The 16,816-nt window shown below is 39.7% G+C and overlaps 1 protein-coding gene and 1 non-coding gene across 7 annotated transcripts in view; one reads left to right on the forward strand and one right to left on the reverse strand.

The window, feature by feature from the left end:
* BICC1 (BicC family RNA binding protein 1) overlaps positions 1-16,816 on the forward strand; it is a 271,309-nt gene that overhangs the window by 57,229 nt on the left and 197,264 nt on the right. The gene's annotated exons all lie outside the window — the stretch shown is intronic.
* On the reverse strand, positions 9,250-9,368 carry LOC140632757 (5S ribosomal RNA). Its single transcript, XR_012030449.1, has one exon. It is a non-coding gene; the product is annotated as a 5S ribosomal RNA (ribosomal RNA).

The raw sequence follows: 16,816 nt of genomic DNA on the forward strand, positions 1-16,816 counted from the left end.
GGGAAAACAAAAAAGCAGATCTGCCGGGGTAGAGGACGTTCTAGTAGACTGTGAGCCACTTTACAACAGAAGAGGTTGGTTTCCATCCTGTCCAAAGGTCAGCAGGACTTGTGGTTATCACCGTCAGTTTCTCTGGGCACTTACCATTTATTGGGTGCCTACCATGTGCCAGTCAGAGGCTAGTTCCTTTTCCTATAACCTCACTTCTCACAACAGACCCAGGAAGAAGGACAGGAGCACAGTGAGGCTCAGTTGGAGGTAAAATATTTCTTCAGGGGCATACTGCTAGTCCATAGTGAGGCTGGAGCGGAACATCAGTGAAATGCCAAAGCCTCTTGCTTTTTCCAGATCTGCTGCAGATTTGAAAGACTGGCAAGACTAAAAGGGGGCCATATGGGGGCTGTAGCATGTCCCCTACTTACTTACTTGCTGCAGTATAGTTTCCTACCATTTCTTACCGTAGTTCTCCAGATAAAGAAGATGGAAGATGGTGAAGTATCTGTTTCCAGAAACATTTTTAAGGAAATCAGAGAGAGGCCAAAAGGGACTTAAATTTCTCCAGAGAGGAAGTTGAGAAACTCAAGTATAGCAAACCTCTAATGCCAGATGTTATTTATCCAAAGGTTTTTGGCTACATTGCAGTACTTTCTGGATCTCTGCTAGTTCTCTGCAGTCTTTCTGAAGCTGCTTTGAGTTTTAAAAATATACGTACCTGAATTTGAAACCATAGTTATTTAATTTAAAATATGCTCTTAAACCCTAAACTCTTTGCAATAACAATGTTGGAAGCACAGAAGGAATCACTCCAAATGATTATTTGAAGTATTATTTTATTCCAAGTGGAAAAAATATTTCTGAACTGGCAAGTATTTCAGCTAGAGTAAGCTGTGTTTTTGCTTTAAAAAAAAATCACATTTAGCACTCTCTTACTCCATACACATGGAATGTTTCCTACTTAAATTTTTAATTATTATTCCTTAATAGAAGACGAAAAGGAGATTTCACTGTGGCTGTCTTTGACTTTTCTACCTAAATGGTAGCAAAAACTTTTATATTTGGTCCTAGGGCAAAAAAATACTTATTACCCTATAGAGGGTGTGAAGACATGGATGGGAATAAGGGCAATTAAAATTTTCTCAAATGATGAGGACCATTGATTTGTGGTCTCAAATCCCTAATTATCCTTCTTTTCCTGAACAATAAGGAAAATGTCAATCCTGACATTTTCAGAAACATTCCAACTTTGATATTTTTGCTTTTGATCATCTTTTTCTCTTTATTATTTTCTTTTTGAGTATGAGTATTTTCAAGTTACTATTTTTTTGTTCCTAGACTTACGTCAGTCTCTTCTGATTGCTTATTTATCTCTTAGTATGTTGTGCAGCCTGCTTCTCTGTTCCCCATTAAAGTCATACAGCCCCTGGTCTAGGCCTACATTGTATTTTAGTCACCTCCTTAATTGATAGAAAACTTAGGGGAATGCATTGTTCCAGTTAATCTATTTTTCTTAATAAAGAGTGATGCAGAAAAGTTTTTTTTTTTTTTTTTTTTGACTCTGGTTGTTGAATATGTTCCTAAAATAATAGCCCACATTCCTTCCTTAGTAAGCACAGTGGAAATGATTGTCTCCTGATGGCTGAAAACCTTGTAGTGTTTGAGAGCAACTTTTCCAGATACCACTTTTCCCTAAATGTGTGGTAAATGGAGATTCAAAAGCATTGGAGATAAATAGCTTCTGGCATAATTTCCAGAGAGGCAAGGAATCTGGTTGCTGTGTCGTGTCTCCCCCCCCCCCCCCCCCCCCGCCCCCCGCATCAGAAAACAGCTCAAGAATCCATGTCTGAGCCATGCTGTCCTCCCACCTGGGTGCACGGGAGTTAACCTCCCTTGACTTGCACACATGCAAAATTCTCTCTGCTCATTCGTGAAAGCTAGCTTTCTCTCTTTACTTGTGAATAAGGAGAAGCTTATCTTGGCAGTGCCCTTTAAGACATTGAATGGTCAGGAAGTGGCGATTTTGAAATCCTCATGATACCAGATTTCTTATGAGTTGATTCCTCATGACAGTTTGGACTGATGAAGAGCCCAGAGCTCCCCCCACATGGTACCACTGATGGTCAACCACATGGAAGTCCCGTCATGCTCCTCTTGGGGCCTAAGGTCTTAATTCCTGGTGAGTTCACACTTTAACCCTGCTGCCCTGGCTCAGTCTGGCCTCTGGCCTTATCAGGACTTTACTTACAGCTTGTTTGAAACCAAAGCTCAGTGGGTGTCTGCATGGGAATGGTCCATCCCATCCTGGGGAAGAGGCACTTTTGTCTTTTTTCTCAGGTTATGCTGCTTGCTCTTTAGTTCCTGCTAGTGCTGAGGTGGTCTTGCAGCCAAAGTAAAAGAATTTTCCCTACTAAAGAAGTAGTTTGTGCATTGGTGGCAAGCTCCTGAACACCTTAAGGTCATAACCTTACTAAACATGTGGTCATATTGTAGAGCCTGGCCTGGTGTGGGATGGTGTTTTCTAATTGTACAGTTTATCCCTGGACAGAGAAGTTCAGGGCCCTTGCTGGCTGTCATCTTATCACTACCCGGTTATTATCTCCCTTCTTTCAGGAAAGAGGCTGGGGAGTGCTCATTTTAATCCTTCCTGATTTTTGAGGTAATGGGATTTTTTTTCTTCTCATCTTCTGAGCCAGTTGTGAAGTGTAAAGAACTGCCCCTTCTTCCTTCTCGAGTTGGCTTTTGGCTGACTCTGCCCAGTTGGTTGAGTTGTGTTTTCAGAGGGAATCAGGCTAATTTAGCTCACAGAAGATATGCTTAGAAAGGCAAATCTACAGGGCAAAGAAAGCCCTGGATGTTTTCCAAAGTATAAAAGAACAGCTTTTTGGATTAGCCGTTATTTTGAATAATAGGATGTATACACTATTAGTCATTCTGAGCACTCCATGGAACCAGTTTAGTTGCATGGCTGTGTGAGAAGTGACTTTATTTTTCCCTTTGTCTTACGCTTTGCAGTTTTGGTCTCTTCTTGCCACCAGCTTCCCCTTCCCAATATCAAGCAACATTTCCATGAAATTTGAAAACCTCAGTTACCAATGGAGTACAAACAAGAGAAATGAAACTCAGTGTATAACAGAGCTAGTAGTAGACAGTATCAGAGGAATTTTGTGTTAGATAAGTCTGTTTACAATGTCTTACTGATGGGACTGAAGGACAGAAAAGTTTATTATGTGACAACTGTAAGATTTTAGGAAAAGTTTTAATCAGGAGGAGAGAGGTGATTTTCAAATTTTGAAGGTGCTTACATGCAAATGGTTGCTAGAAATATCTAAGACTTGTTTTCCTTTAAATGGCAGCTTTATTTCCTGGGGTTTTGAAAGCAGTAAAAATCTTTCTACTGTCTATATACTCAGTTAAGGAACTAATAAGAATATCTGTTTAGTCTTGTTATAAGAATGGTATGAAGTCTCAGATAATGTAGCCTAATTGTGGAGGTTTATGTGTTGGAGCATCTTTTTAAGTGTTAAGTGAACTATTTTTAATAGTGCTTTTCTAAATAGTACTAAAGAGCCCCCCAAAATTAAGTGGTAATGATAACATTTATATTTAAAATATTTATTAGTTTATTATGATATTAAGTTAATCATGATCAACATCTTTATAACCATACATATACGTGCTTAGTACTGTTTTTAAGTGTTTTATTTTTCTTAATCCACAGATGTAGATGGATATGGTCTTTGAAAGAATATAATAAAAATACTCCCAAGTTTTTTAAAGAGGGCATTTCAACCTTTCATGTGCCTGTTTTGTGGTTCTTAAAAAAAGAAAAAAAAGTAAACACAAAACAAACACAAGCAGATATTTGGTTCCATTTTGGGAGGGAGAAGCAAATGGATATGAGGTGGAAATATTCAGGTTTTGACATCAAATGATGGATTTTGGCTGTTGACCATACTGTATTTAGAAGCAAAAAAGGAGGGGAAAGTGCTGAGGGCTCCTCCCACACCATTTGGGAGAAATGAAAAAAGTGTATCTATTTGCTTTGAATGTGTAGTATATACATATGCCAGATTTCAAAAGACAAAAAATATATACATTAAAAATTATAACTGTTTTACTTACATTCCTTTAATCATTAAATTACTCCCCCGCCCCTTTTGAGGTAACTACTTTTATCTGGTTTATGTGATATTTCTCCCAGAAGTCATCTGTGCATATATAAACAAATGTTTGTATATCCTGTTTTATTTGCAGACAAAAAATATAGTGTTCTTTACACATTTGACCTAGCTTTTTATTTTTCACCTAATATCTTGAAGTGTACTTAATTGTTTTCAGGGTCTGGTTGGGTAGACTAGTATTATTTGGGTAATGCTCTATTAGTGGACATTTCTGTTTTCAATCTATTTAGGCTATATGCATATTGATTTCAAATATTACAAAATTGCTGTCCATAAACTCTTCATTTTATATTACAGAAAGGACAGAGATTGCCTAGTTTTCTACATTCTCACTAGGATCACAGAGTCTGACTTTGTGACCTTTGTTAACCTGACAAATGCAAAATGGTATTTCACTGCAAAAACGTAAAAATATTTTTGACTGCCAAGGTAATAGATTTGATTGCCAACCTCTGGGGCCCCTTTCTTTCCAGTTTATATTCCCTGTCTTAGATGATGTTCTATATTCCTACTCAATTGCCATCCACTTAGATATCTCAAAGGCCACTTGTATTTGTTTCCTGTGGTAATAAATCACCACAAAGAGGCTTAAAACAACACAAATTTATTATCTTACAATTTTGGAGGTCAGAAGTCCAAAGGGATCTCAGTGAGCTAAAATCAGGGTGTGGGCAGGGCTGTGTTTCCTTCTAAGAGCTTAGGGGAGAATCCATTTACTTGCTTTTCTAGCTTCTGGAGTGCACCTGCTATTTCTTGACTTGTGGCCTCTTCTTCCATCTTTAAAGCCTCTTGAAATCTTTCTCTGACTCTTCCATCTTTGAGGACACTTGTGATGATATTGGAGCCACTCAAGAATCTAGAATAATCACTTTATTTTAAGGTTAGCTGTTAGGAATCTTAATTTCATTTGCCAGGCTTATTCTCCCTCACCATATAACCTAACATACTGAAGGGTCTCAGGGATTAGGATATGGGGGCCATAGGAGCTTCCTAATTGGTCTCCTAGGATATTCTTCTTCTTCTTCTTCTTCTTTTTTTTTTTTTTTAGCTTTACTGCAGTATTATTCAGACATAAAAATTGCATTTATTTAGGTGGTACAATGTGATTTTTTAAAAAGGTGCACAACATATGTTCTTTTAACCTCCTTCAGTTGTTTTCCATACATTAGCTACAATGATCTTTTAAAAATGCACATATACTAGTGTCACTTCTTTTCCTAAAAGCTTATGGATAAAAAAAAAAAATCCCTGGTGGGGCCTCAGGGTTCTACCCCTTATAGCTTATCTTTGCCTTTCTTCTAGTTGCCACGCTGTCTCAGGGGCTTTGTATGGGCTCTCCTTCTGCCAAGGAGTCCTCTCATTTCCCCACCCTTTGCTGTCTGTACTTATACTCATTCTTCATGTTTTGATCAATACACTTCTTCAGAGAGACCTTCCTTTTGCTAGTTGGCCTGCAAAAGGACCCCAGTTGATAATGGTTTTATGGAGCAGCTGAGCATCTCTGCTCTGAATGTGAAGGTGAAACTTTCCTATTCATAACCATACACATGTGCTCACACACACGTGCTTTTTCAGTAATTGTTCTTTATTGGGCTATGTTGAAGTGCCCTTTTCTGTGACTTGGGATACACCATATTCTTTTTTTTTTTTCTCATTAAACTTTTGTTTTAATGGGTCTCAAAATTCTGTGACAGATTTTTTGGTCAAGTTGTTTCCATTAAAAAGAACTGATTTTAAAAACTAATAACTGGATCCCTGGGTGGCGCAGCAGTTTAGCGCCTGCCTTTGGCCCAGGGCGCGATCCTGGAGACCCAGGATCGAATCCCACATTGGGCTCCCGGTGCATGGAGCCTGCTTCTCCCTCTGCCTATGTCTCTGCCTCTCTCTCTCTTTCTTTGTGACTATCATAAATAAATAAAAATTAAAAAAAAAACTAATAACTTAAAACTGCCACACACGCACAAAAAAACCCAAATGGTCCACAAAACATTCTTCTTTCCTTCTGAAGGTTCTATGATGCATTGTTATCATTAACCAGTCTTTTACTGTTAAATGGCCAATTGACACAAACAGTTCTGAGACCGTTCTTCCACCACTGATTAAGACTGGGGTGGCAGGTGTTGGGGGATAATACTCATTTAGCCTTCTGAACTTTCTGGGCAGACTTGATGACTTTTCCAGCTCCAGCTGCCTTCTTGTCCACTGCTTTGATGACACCCACGGCAACCGACTGTCTCATGTCACGAACAGCAAAACGGCCCAGAGGAGGATAGTCAGAGAAGCTCTCAACACACATAGGTTTGCCAGGAACCATATCAACAATGGCAGCATCCCCAGATTTCAAGAACTTGGGACCATCTTCCAGCTTTTTTTCCAGAACGACGATCTATCTTCTCCTTCAGCTCAGCAAACTTGCAAGCAATGTGAGCTGTGTGACAATCCAGCACAGGTGCATATTCAGCACTGATTTGGCCTGGATGGTTCAGGATAATCACCTGAGCTGTGAAGCCAGCTGCTTCCATTGGTGGGTCATTTTTGCTGTCACCAGCCACGTTCCCACGACGAACATCTTTGACAGATATGTTCTTGACATTGAAGCCCACATTGCCCCCGGGAAAAGCCTCACTCAAAGCTTCATGGTGCATTTCAACAGACTTTACATCAGTTGTAACATTGACTGGAGCAAAGGTGACCACCATGCCAGGCTTAAGAACACCAGTCTCCACTCGACCCACTGGGGGACAGTACCAATACCACCAATTTTGTAGACGTCCTGGAGAGGCAGACGCAAGGGCTTATCAGTTGGACGAGTTGGTGGCAGAGTTGGTGGCAGAATGCGATCCAGAGCTTCAAGCAGTGTGGTTCCACTGGCATTCCTATCTTTATGGGTGATTTTCCATCCGTTGAACCAAGGCATGTTAACACCTGGCTCCAGCATGTTATCACCATTCCAACCGGAAATTGGCACAAATGCTACTGTGTTCGGGGTTGTAGCCAATTTTCTTAATGTAGGTGCTGACTTCCTTAACGATTTCCTTGTATCTCTTCTGGCAGCAGGGTGGTTCAGTGGAATCCATTTTGTTAACACCAACAATTAGTTGTTTTACACCCAGTGTGTAAGCCAGAAGGGCATGCTCCCGGGTCTGCCCATTCTTGGAGATACCTGCTTCAAATTCACCAACACCAGTGGCAACAATCAGGACAGCACGGTCAGCCTGAGATGTGCCTGTAATCATGTTTTTGATAAAGTCTTTGTGTCCTGGGGCATCAATGATGGTCACATAATACTTGCTGGTCTCGAATTTCCACAGGGAGATATCAACGGTGATACCACGTTCACGTTCAGCTTTCAGTTTATCCAAGACCCAGGCATACTTGAAGGAGCCTTTTCCCATCTCAGCAGCCTCCTTCTCAAATTTTTCGATAGTTCTTTTGTCGATCCCACCACATTTGTAGATCAGATGGCCAGTAGTGGTGGACTTGCCTGAATCTATGTGTCCTATGACGACGATGTTGATGTGAGTCTTTTCCTTTCCCATTTTGGTTTAGGTTTAGCGGTGGTTTTCATGACATCTGTGTTCTGGCGGCAAACCCGTTGCGACAAAGCAGGATATACCATATTCCTTAATGATAAGTCAACTGAATTTTATAACTTTTTCCATTTCAGTATTTAAGGGTCAGTCCTATTCATTTTACCTTCTTCAAAGCAGGAAGAGGAAGAAATAACATCTTCCCCCATGAATTCTATTCTTCTCAAAAGATGTCCGTCCTCTGTGTCAGTCCCATTTTTTATTGACTAGAGTTTGGGTTGGATAATAGGTGGTGGACTTAGGGCCAGGCTGGTATTTCTTAATAACTCCAGGAGGAGATGGCTTCCCCATACCTGTGCTCCTTGGCTTACTCTATGAACATGGATTGTGGTGTGCTTAGCTCTGGGCTGTAGTCAAAATTCTAGGATATGAGGATCATTGCTGGGATGCTATTCTATGATTTCTCTTTGTGATTGCTAATTAATTTCTTTTTCCATTTTTGGGCAGTAAGTTCATGAATATAAGGACCATACCTACTTATTTTTCCCTCTTCATTTCTTTTTTTCTTTTAAAGATTTTATTTTATTTATTCATGAGAGACACAGAGAGAGAGGCAGAGACATAGGCAGAGGGAGAAGCAGGCTTAGCAGGCTTGCGGGACTTGATCCCAGATCTCAGGATTACACCCTGAACTGAAGGCCGACGATCAATCGCTGAGCCACCCAGCCGTCCCTCTTTATTTCTCAGTGTAGGGTGACCAGCTGTTCCCAGTTTATTTAGGAGTGGGGGGATTCTGAGGACATGGAACGTTAAGTGCTAAAGCTGGGAAACTCCTGGGCAAATTGGATTGTTAGCTAGGCTGCTTCAGTTTTAGTATGGTGACTAACAAAGTGGGTATAAAACTTTTTTTTTTTTAAAATAAACGAGCACAGAATAGTTTGACAAAGGCTAACAAAGTAGGCTATAAACTTATTAATGATTGTGTTTTTGTTCTTCATTAATAAAAATTAGAATAAATAAAACTAGTCATTGTGCAGCCTCACATGATAGGTATTAATTTCTTTTTAGATCTCTAATTTACAGTTGTACTTAGGAAATGGTAATGGGAAGTTACAGAGGTAGAGTATGAAAGTGGGATTTGGTTAACTTAATGCTGTGTGCCCCAGGTCAGTAATTTGTGATATTTAAAAAATTGGAGTAATGGTGATAACATTGTAGTATTGCTATTTTTTCCTATAGTTTTGTTATTTTTATTTTTTTAAATTTTATTTACTTATTCATGAGAGACAGGACATTGAGTGACTGCTCTGTGTGTCCAGTGCCTTCCCCATCTGATCTGGGGCTTCAAAGGATGCCACACCCAGAAGCAAGCAACTGAAGCAGAGAGGACAGACAGACGAGAGAGAGAGAGGCACAGACACAGGCAGAGGGAGAAGCAGGCTCCATGCAGGGAGCCTGACATGGGACTCAATCCTGGGTCTCCAGGATCACGCCCTGGGCTGAAATGGTGCTAAACCGCTGAGCCACCCGGGCTGTCCAAAAGCCTACAGCACCCGGTATTCCCAGGCGATCTCCCATCCAAGTACTAACCAGGCCAGACCCTGCTTAGCTTCCGAGATCAGACGAGATCGGGTACGTTCAGGGTGGTATGGCCATAGACTTCCTTTGGTTTTGAAGAGTGTTTTTCATTGACAAGTAAGGATTAGATAGACTGTATGGTCTGTTCCTATCCAGGATGAAGACCAATTTTTTTTTTTTTGGCCATTTTAAAAATAAATTTAAAAAAAATCAGCTATGATTAATTTTTCTTAGTAATTAACTCAGTAATTCATTTAATTACAAAAACTCTAGATAGTGTAGGTATTATTCTCCAATGTGACAGATAATGATGTACTTTCAGAGAAGTGGTTAAGATGGGTTGTTACTACATATTAATAAACACACAACTTTTATTCTGAAAGGTAGGGATTGATAAGCTACACACAAAATACACAGTATTGCTAATACTAATTTTGCTTGTTTTCTTCTAGTTAAACTTTATCATTTAATAGATATCCTCACCTTATTAAATTTTTGTACAACTGGATAATGATAATTTCTACATGCTAGTAGTAAAAAGGTTGACATATACAGTTTTCCCTGAGGATTATAAATCCATTATAACTAGAAAAAATAGAACGCTACTTAGTTGATTCTTCATTTCTTAACCCATTTATTCATCCATCCATTCATCCATCCATCCATTTAATGTGTACTGTATGTCTGCTACATTTCAGATATTATCATAGATTGGAGGATAGATGGGTAAAAAATAAAGATCCAGTTCCCATCTGGCAGTTGAATGTTCTTAGTGACCCCTTATTGACAAGCAGTTAATACTGTAAATATTTGCTAAGTCCTTTCTTTGTGTCAGATACTATTGTTAAGTGCCCAGAATACAATGCCAATAAGACCTGCATAGGTCTTATCCTCATATGGTGTATAGTAGGTCTAAGCACACACACACAATACACGTGTGCTATAACATGCACCACACTCTATGTACACACATGCAAGCACATGTACAACAATAAGCATATAAACATTGTATATCATTTGGATATACATATATTTGTGTGGGTGTATGTGTATAAATCAATGAGCTCGTTGAATTGAGGTAACCTCAGGAGTTAGGCATCAGCCACTATCATTAACTAGCAAACAGGGTCTTCTCTGGTCTGGTTTGCCCACTTGTTCTCTCTGGGAGAGTCGCAGCGGTCTGCCAGTTAGTCTCTCTACAGCTATGGGTTTTATTTGTGTGTTTGTGCAGAGGAAAAGAGTGGATATTACCCCGGGTGGCCTAATTAAGACCTCATGAATATTGATTGCCACATGGCTCATGTATAATTTGTGAATCATGAATATTTAGTTACAGGTGTCTCATGCATATTTATTGCCTTATGAATATTAGGTGTCTCTTGTATATTTAGTGCCTCATGAATTTTATGTACCTTTTGGTTCTTTCATGCCTTTCTGGGTTCACGCTTTATCTGTCACATCTCATTACTTATCTATGTTAAACACACCTGATGAGTTTCATCTATTCATTTGTTTTCCTTTGTTATTGAGCAGAATTTCCTTATTGAACAGAATTGAATTTTCTCAGACAATATAGCAAATGTACATTACAGCTATCCAGTTGTAAAGTTTCATGAGCCTAGCGCCCAGGAGCTTCAGGAAAAAGAAAAATAGTTTTCATTTTCAAAATTTCAAGTCAGTAATACACAGGTACATATTTTCTAATGTAGGAATTTTCATAAAAATTTGAGTAAAGGTCAAAAATAAATTGAAATTCTTATGAAGAAGACTATTTGTTAGCAATTTATTTGTATTAGCTTATGGTTTTGCTTAAAGCTTATATCGTGAAGTTAGTGGAAAGAGATGGCAGTTAATTTATTATTCCTTATTGCCTTGTGGGTTTTGAACTTTCACTTGCCAGTTTTACTCCTGTGTGTCATAAACATTTTTGGTATGGTTCTGATTCAAGGTTATAGTGTATGGAAATGTTATTTTGTAGGATAAACCGTCAGACTAATATAAATGAATTTTAGGTGGCTAAGAAGCTCTAGTTCATGCTGACCAAGAGCCAGATCCTCATTAAGCTCCTGGCTTTTGAGTAATCTGGAGGTGTGTTTAAGGTTAGCAGTAATTGATAGGATGGCTTGTATTTTCTGTGTATCATGGAAAGTAGTTCTTTCCAATTCATTAATAACTAGTCAGGAAGGGACCTAGGGTTTGGTATTTTCTCTGCCATCTTCAGAAAAGGTCTCACATAGATTGTTTGAGAAGATATCTTAGAACAGACATACCAGCTATCCCATATGCACTGCGGAAGTGGTTATGTAAAGTACTTTTCTAATGTGATTGAAACCAAATAAACTAGGATAAACTGGGGAGTTAAACAAATACTATAGATATTTTGTTATACCTTTAAAATACAAATATATATTTGCTATTTCTGTTATAGAGCCAAAGCCTTTTCTGAATACGAGGGGCTGATGAGAAACATTGATATTTTGGGGGATAATTTAACAGATGTATGTGGGAATAGATGCAGCTGGCTCTTGACACAGATGGTGGGAGCCAAGGGTCCCAGGAGACATGAGTTTACTTGTAGCCTCAATGGTTTAGGGTCCTCTTGTGCATCAATCACTTCCTTTTGCAGGAGAGGGAAGGGACTGTTGATGATGTGGAGGTTGACTAGGAAATCCATTTCTCCTGGTTTTAGCATCTTCAGTTTTCTTATATCTGACTTGAAATTTCAAGCTGAGAGTCTCTGCTCTGTGTCAGTGACAGAGCAGGTAAGAAAGGCATTTCTTTTATCCGAAGCTGTAATTTGTGGCATTCTGGAGCTATTTAAGCAGGCGGGGCTGGGTAGCTGAATCCTCCAGTGGACCCAGGCTCCAGAGGGCATGATACCTGTCTGGCATAGTGTGGAATAAGGCCCTGTGTGTTTCCTGTGGGTTAAGAGCAGATCCCGTGATTCTTAAGTTGCTTGGAATATACCAGAAGAGCTAACATCCATTATTGACTGAGTGCTATATACCAGGCTAAGTGCTCTGCAAGGGCTCATCTGATCCTCACAACATCAAGTGGCAGAGCAGAAGCTGGCCCTGACTGCACCCCTTGCCACCACCCTCCTTTTTTTGTTAGGGTATAAAAATTTATTGCAGGTACAGAATATGACCAGTAACGAATGCAGACAGGCTAGGACACAATGATACTGGATGGAAGATGGCTAGCTCTTTGGAAAGTTAACAGGTTTGGGTGGCTCAGAGCCTCATGCCACACGGAATGGTCATTCAGAAGGGAGAGCTCATGCCAAACACTGCAGGAGGTCAGGACATTGAGTGACTGCTCTGTGTGTCCAATGCCTTCCCCATCTGATCTGGGGCTTCAAAGGATGCCACACCCAGAAGCAAGCAACTGAAGCAGAGAGGATTCCTAAGGTGGCCCAGCTTGTCTCTGACGTCACGGCAACACCATTTTAAGCAGTATGTTTAATTGGATGATTTCCACAAACTATACACGAAGTTTCTAACCATCACAATTCAGTGAAGTACAAAGCATTAAGTTACAGGTTCTGGGAAGAGAAGGCAACACCAGTGGTGGCACCTTCCAATCCTGGTTGGTCTAGGAGTAGGGAGTGGGGAAGGTTTCGTTTTAAACTGAGCCCTTCATTTCAATGTACAAAATAATTACTCTGATAAGCGCTGGATAGGATGACCAACTTTCCTGGTTTGCTTGGGACTGAGGGTTTTCTGGGAGGCTGGACTCTCAGTGCTACAAGTTTATGTGTTACACCCCTAGCCCCCATGATTCCTGTCCAAGAGTATCTATAGCCAAGGCCTTCCCTCACAGCGGATGCTACCCACAAACAGTGATGTGTTGGAATTGGTGGATGAATACCCGCCTCTGAGCCCCTCAAGGGGGCAGCTCTGACGATCTCTCCATGGTCTCTGAGGGATCACACAAAGGGATCCCACTCAGACATCTGTACAAACTTTCCTCTTTGCTGTCTTTCCCTAGCAGCAACCCTTGGGATCAACTTCCAAATAAATTATTTTTACTCTGGAACCTATTACAGAGTCAACCTTTGGGGGAATCCAATAAAAAACATGGGCAAGAACTATTTTTACCCTCATTTCACAAAAAAAGGAAAATGAGGGACAGAGAAGTTAAGTCACTTTGCTCAGTTCAGCTAACAGAATAAATACTAGTTACTACTTCATATACAGCTTTTGTTCCCATCCACCCATTTGTAATTATTTCCAGAAAACCTAAAGGTGTCTTTATTCATATGGAATTAACAATAGGCAGCCATCAGTCCATGGGATTATGGGTGATATGTTATTCTGTTCCTGTTAATTTTATGGTCAGAGAATTGAGTATAGAGCAGAAAACATGTCTTAGAGGATTCGGGCTTTTTTTTTTTTTTTTTTTTAAACCAAGGAGAAATCCATCTTTTATGGATTCACAGAATTTCCAAAACCAGCAGAGCTACTGACTAAGCATGAAATGCTGATCTCTTGCCCTAGTGATGATCAGTCTGGCCTTGGCTGGAAGCAGGACTGTGACATCTCTAACTGGATGGGATGTAAATGGCCTGCTTGTGCTAAGAAATGTCTTTTGGTTCTGGCTATCATCCTAAAGGTCTCTATCTATGAAATGACTCATTATAAGGAAGTCTATTAAAAACAAATCTCTCCCTGTTTTAGAGCATTTCTTAAAATTTCTGCTTAAAGAATTTTGGTGTTTTCAGTTACAGTTATGCCAAGAAATGGAGTATGCATTGAGGAAGTACAGTACTTGAATTTCTTGTAAAGATGGATGCTTTGGGAAGTGAGTGTGCTTCTCTCTTCTTTGAAAGCAAGAAGCTTGGGAATTATAATAGAATTAAAAAAAAGTCTTTCACTGTAAAACCCCACAGCTTAACCAAAAGTACTCCAGGTTTCTCTAGTAAAAGTGATTCCACTTATCTGACCTTTTAGGATTATTTTCCATTGTTCTCAATCCCTTGTTGTCATCTTAAAGGTTCTTTATATATTAAAAAAAAAAAAAAAAGACAGCTGCCTGGCAAATGATCCACAAAAATAAAAGAAGATGTTGCAGAAGGGCAGAATAACCATATGTCCTTGTTTAGGAATGAGTGGGAAGTATTTTTGCTTTAGAGAAACTGATCTTTGACCACAGATGCTCGCTCTCATTTAAAATGGGCTTGCCTTTTCTGACTACTTGGCCCTTCTACTAGGGCATTTGTTCCTTTCCTAGAAGATTTAAACAGATACTCCTCAGTGAGGGGATTCACACATGGCTTTGCATTTTTTGGCTCCACATTTGCTTCCTATCCTGTACTCTGAAGGTGCCACACACACATACGCTCTTTCACATTGCTTCGTGCTGTTGGGTTGTACGATAAGAATTGCTACAAAGGACCAAGTCCAGTGTGGCCATGACTTGGGGCATCTTCCCTTGGTTGCCACTGAAAAACAGATTCATTTTACCAGGTGCAAAGTGAAAAGTGTGGGGTGTGGCTTCACTGGTGGGAAAGTTATAAGACATGCAGGAAAACTCTTTCCCAGGTGCTCTGAATATTAGGCTTCAGAAGTTGTTTTAGAAAGACTGCTCTGTTCTCAGGAATTTAGGTGGGTGCTCTTGGACCCCATAGATAGCCACTTTTTCCTAACACACTGCCTCTGTGGATCGTGGAGTGAATGAATTGGTCTGAAATCTTGAGCTCATTTCTGTTTCGAGTGCCTCTGCCTCTGAATTTCATAGGTTTATGTACCACATATAAAGTAAAGGTTAATAATGTTTCTCAGTGTGGGGTGATATTATTTTTCTAGAATATATTTCCCAGAATATTACAGTCCTTTGTACTCTCCTCATACCCTTTATAATTTTAAGTGTAATTTTATAATGTCTTCAACTTCTCTTTCCTAGAATGAAATTTTTCACAGAAAATTTTGCCAAAGGAAAAATACCCTCTAATAAATATCTCATTATATTCATTGCTCTTGCCTGGATATAGTCCTTCTTAGGTGTTGTGATGGTAAATGCATGCAATATTACATGTGTGGCTGAATATTAGTTTCAGTTGAAATTGGGATAATATTCTTTGCCCTTGTCAGTTTTTCTTTTTTCCTGTTGTGTGAGGAGGGGATGTGGAGAATTTGGAGACAGATTCTGAGTTAATACCTTTAGAGAATAGTCCACCATGATGTTGATTTTCTTCTTAACTGTAAGTCCTTCAAATAATTAAAAAAAAAAACTTCTGAATTTTCTTTTCTTTTTTTTTTTAGAGAAGAGCAAGAGATTGGGTGGAGGACAGAGGGAGAGAGAGAGAATCTTAAGCAGGCTCCATGCTTAGTGTGGAGCCTGACACAGGGCTTGAACTCACCACCCTGAAATCTAGACCTGAGCTGAAATCAAGAGTTGGATGCTTAAACGACTGAGCCACCCAAGTACCCCTGAATTTTTTGTAGTTACTTGTCCTTTCCTTTCCCTTTCCCTCATTCCCATTTGGAAAAGGGTTGGACACAGTATCAGATCCTTGTTGATTGCTTATTTGAGGAGCAGCATTTCTGTTTAAAAATTGAGACCAGGGGAATCGGGTGGCTCAGCGGTTTAGCGCCTGCCTTTGGCCCAAGGCACGATCCTGGAGTCCTGGGATCAAATCCCACATCAGGCTCCCTGCATGGAGCCTGCTTCTCCCTCCTTCTGTCTCTGCCTGTCTCTCTCTCTCTCTCTCTGTGTCTCTCTCATGAATAAAGAAATAAAATCTTAAAAAAAATGAGATTGGTTTCTACCCATTTCTGGGACAGGAGGGTGACGGAATAGGGATACTTTTTTTTTTCTTACAGGAATATTTCATCATAACCTGCAGTCACGAAATAACACTCTTGTTCTAACCAGTGCAATTTAGGTTGTCTTTCACAAGATCTAATATTAGAGGAATGGGAGAGAATACCGCACTGCACTGTATTTTGTGGTTTATTACATTTTTGAAGTTATTTGTGCAAAGATTGCTCAAGAATTGCTTTAAGGTGCATCCGTAAAGTTCAAGTTATTCTTTCCTAATTGCTGGCAGTGAACTTTTTGCTGTTCCCTTTGTATTCTCCTCTGCATATGTATGTGAGGGGGATTTTTCATGGTTCACGTAGCAGCACTTACTTTGAGTAGTTGACTCCCAGCCCTTGCTGTTATAACAAGCATGTAACATAGCACCCCATTTTTCAAAATCATTTTTGTTGGCTTGTGATTGTGCTTGTAAAAGGTGCTTATTTGGAAGTTCCCCCTCCCCCCGCAGCTGTAGTGTTCTGTTTATAACCATTGAGTAGGTACAGTTAAGCTGACTGCATTGTACACAGGGAAAGTTTGTGTGGATTCAGGGCCAGGGAATGAGGATAGAGGCTGCCTGTCAGATAGCATAGTGGGAGAAGCTTGGCAGGACCTACAAGAAGGCAAGCATTCTAGCTTGGATAGATAATTGAAGAATTTAGGCAAGAAGTGTTATTTTTATTTTGTACATTCATTTGGACTTTGTTAATCTTAAAATATCCTTTGGAA

This window comes from Canis lupus, chromosome 4, assembly GCF_048164855.1.
Source record: "Canis lupus baileyi chromosome 4, mCanLup2.hap1, whole genome shotgun sequence".
Classification (NCBI taxonomy): Eukaryota; Metazoa; Chordata; class Mammalia; order Carnivora; family Canidae; genus Canis; species Canis lupus.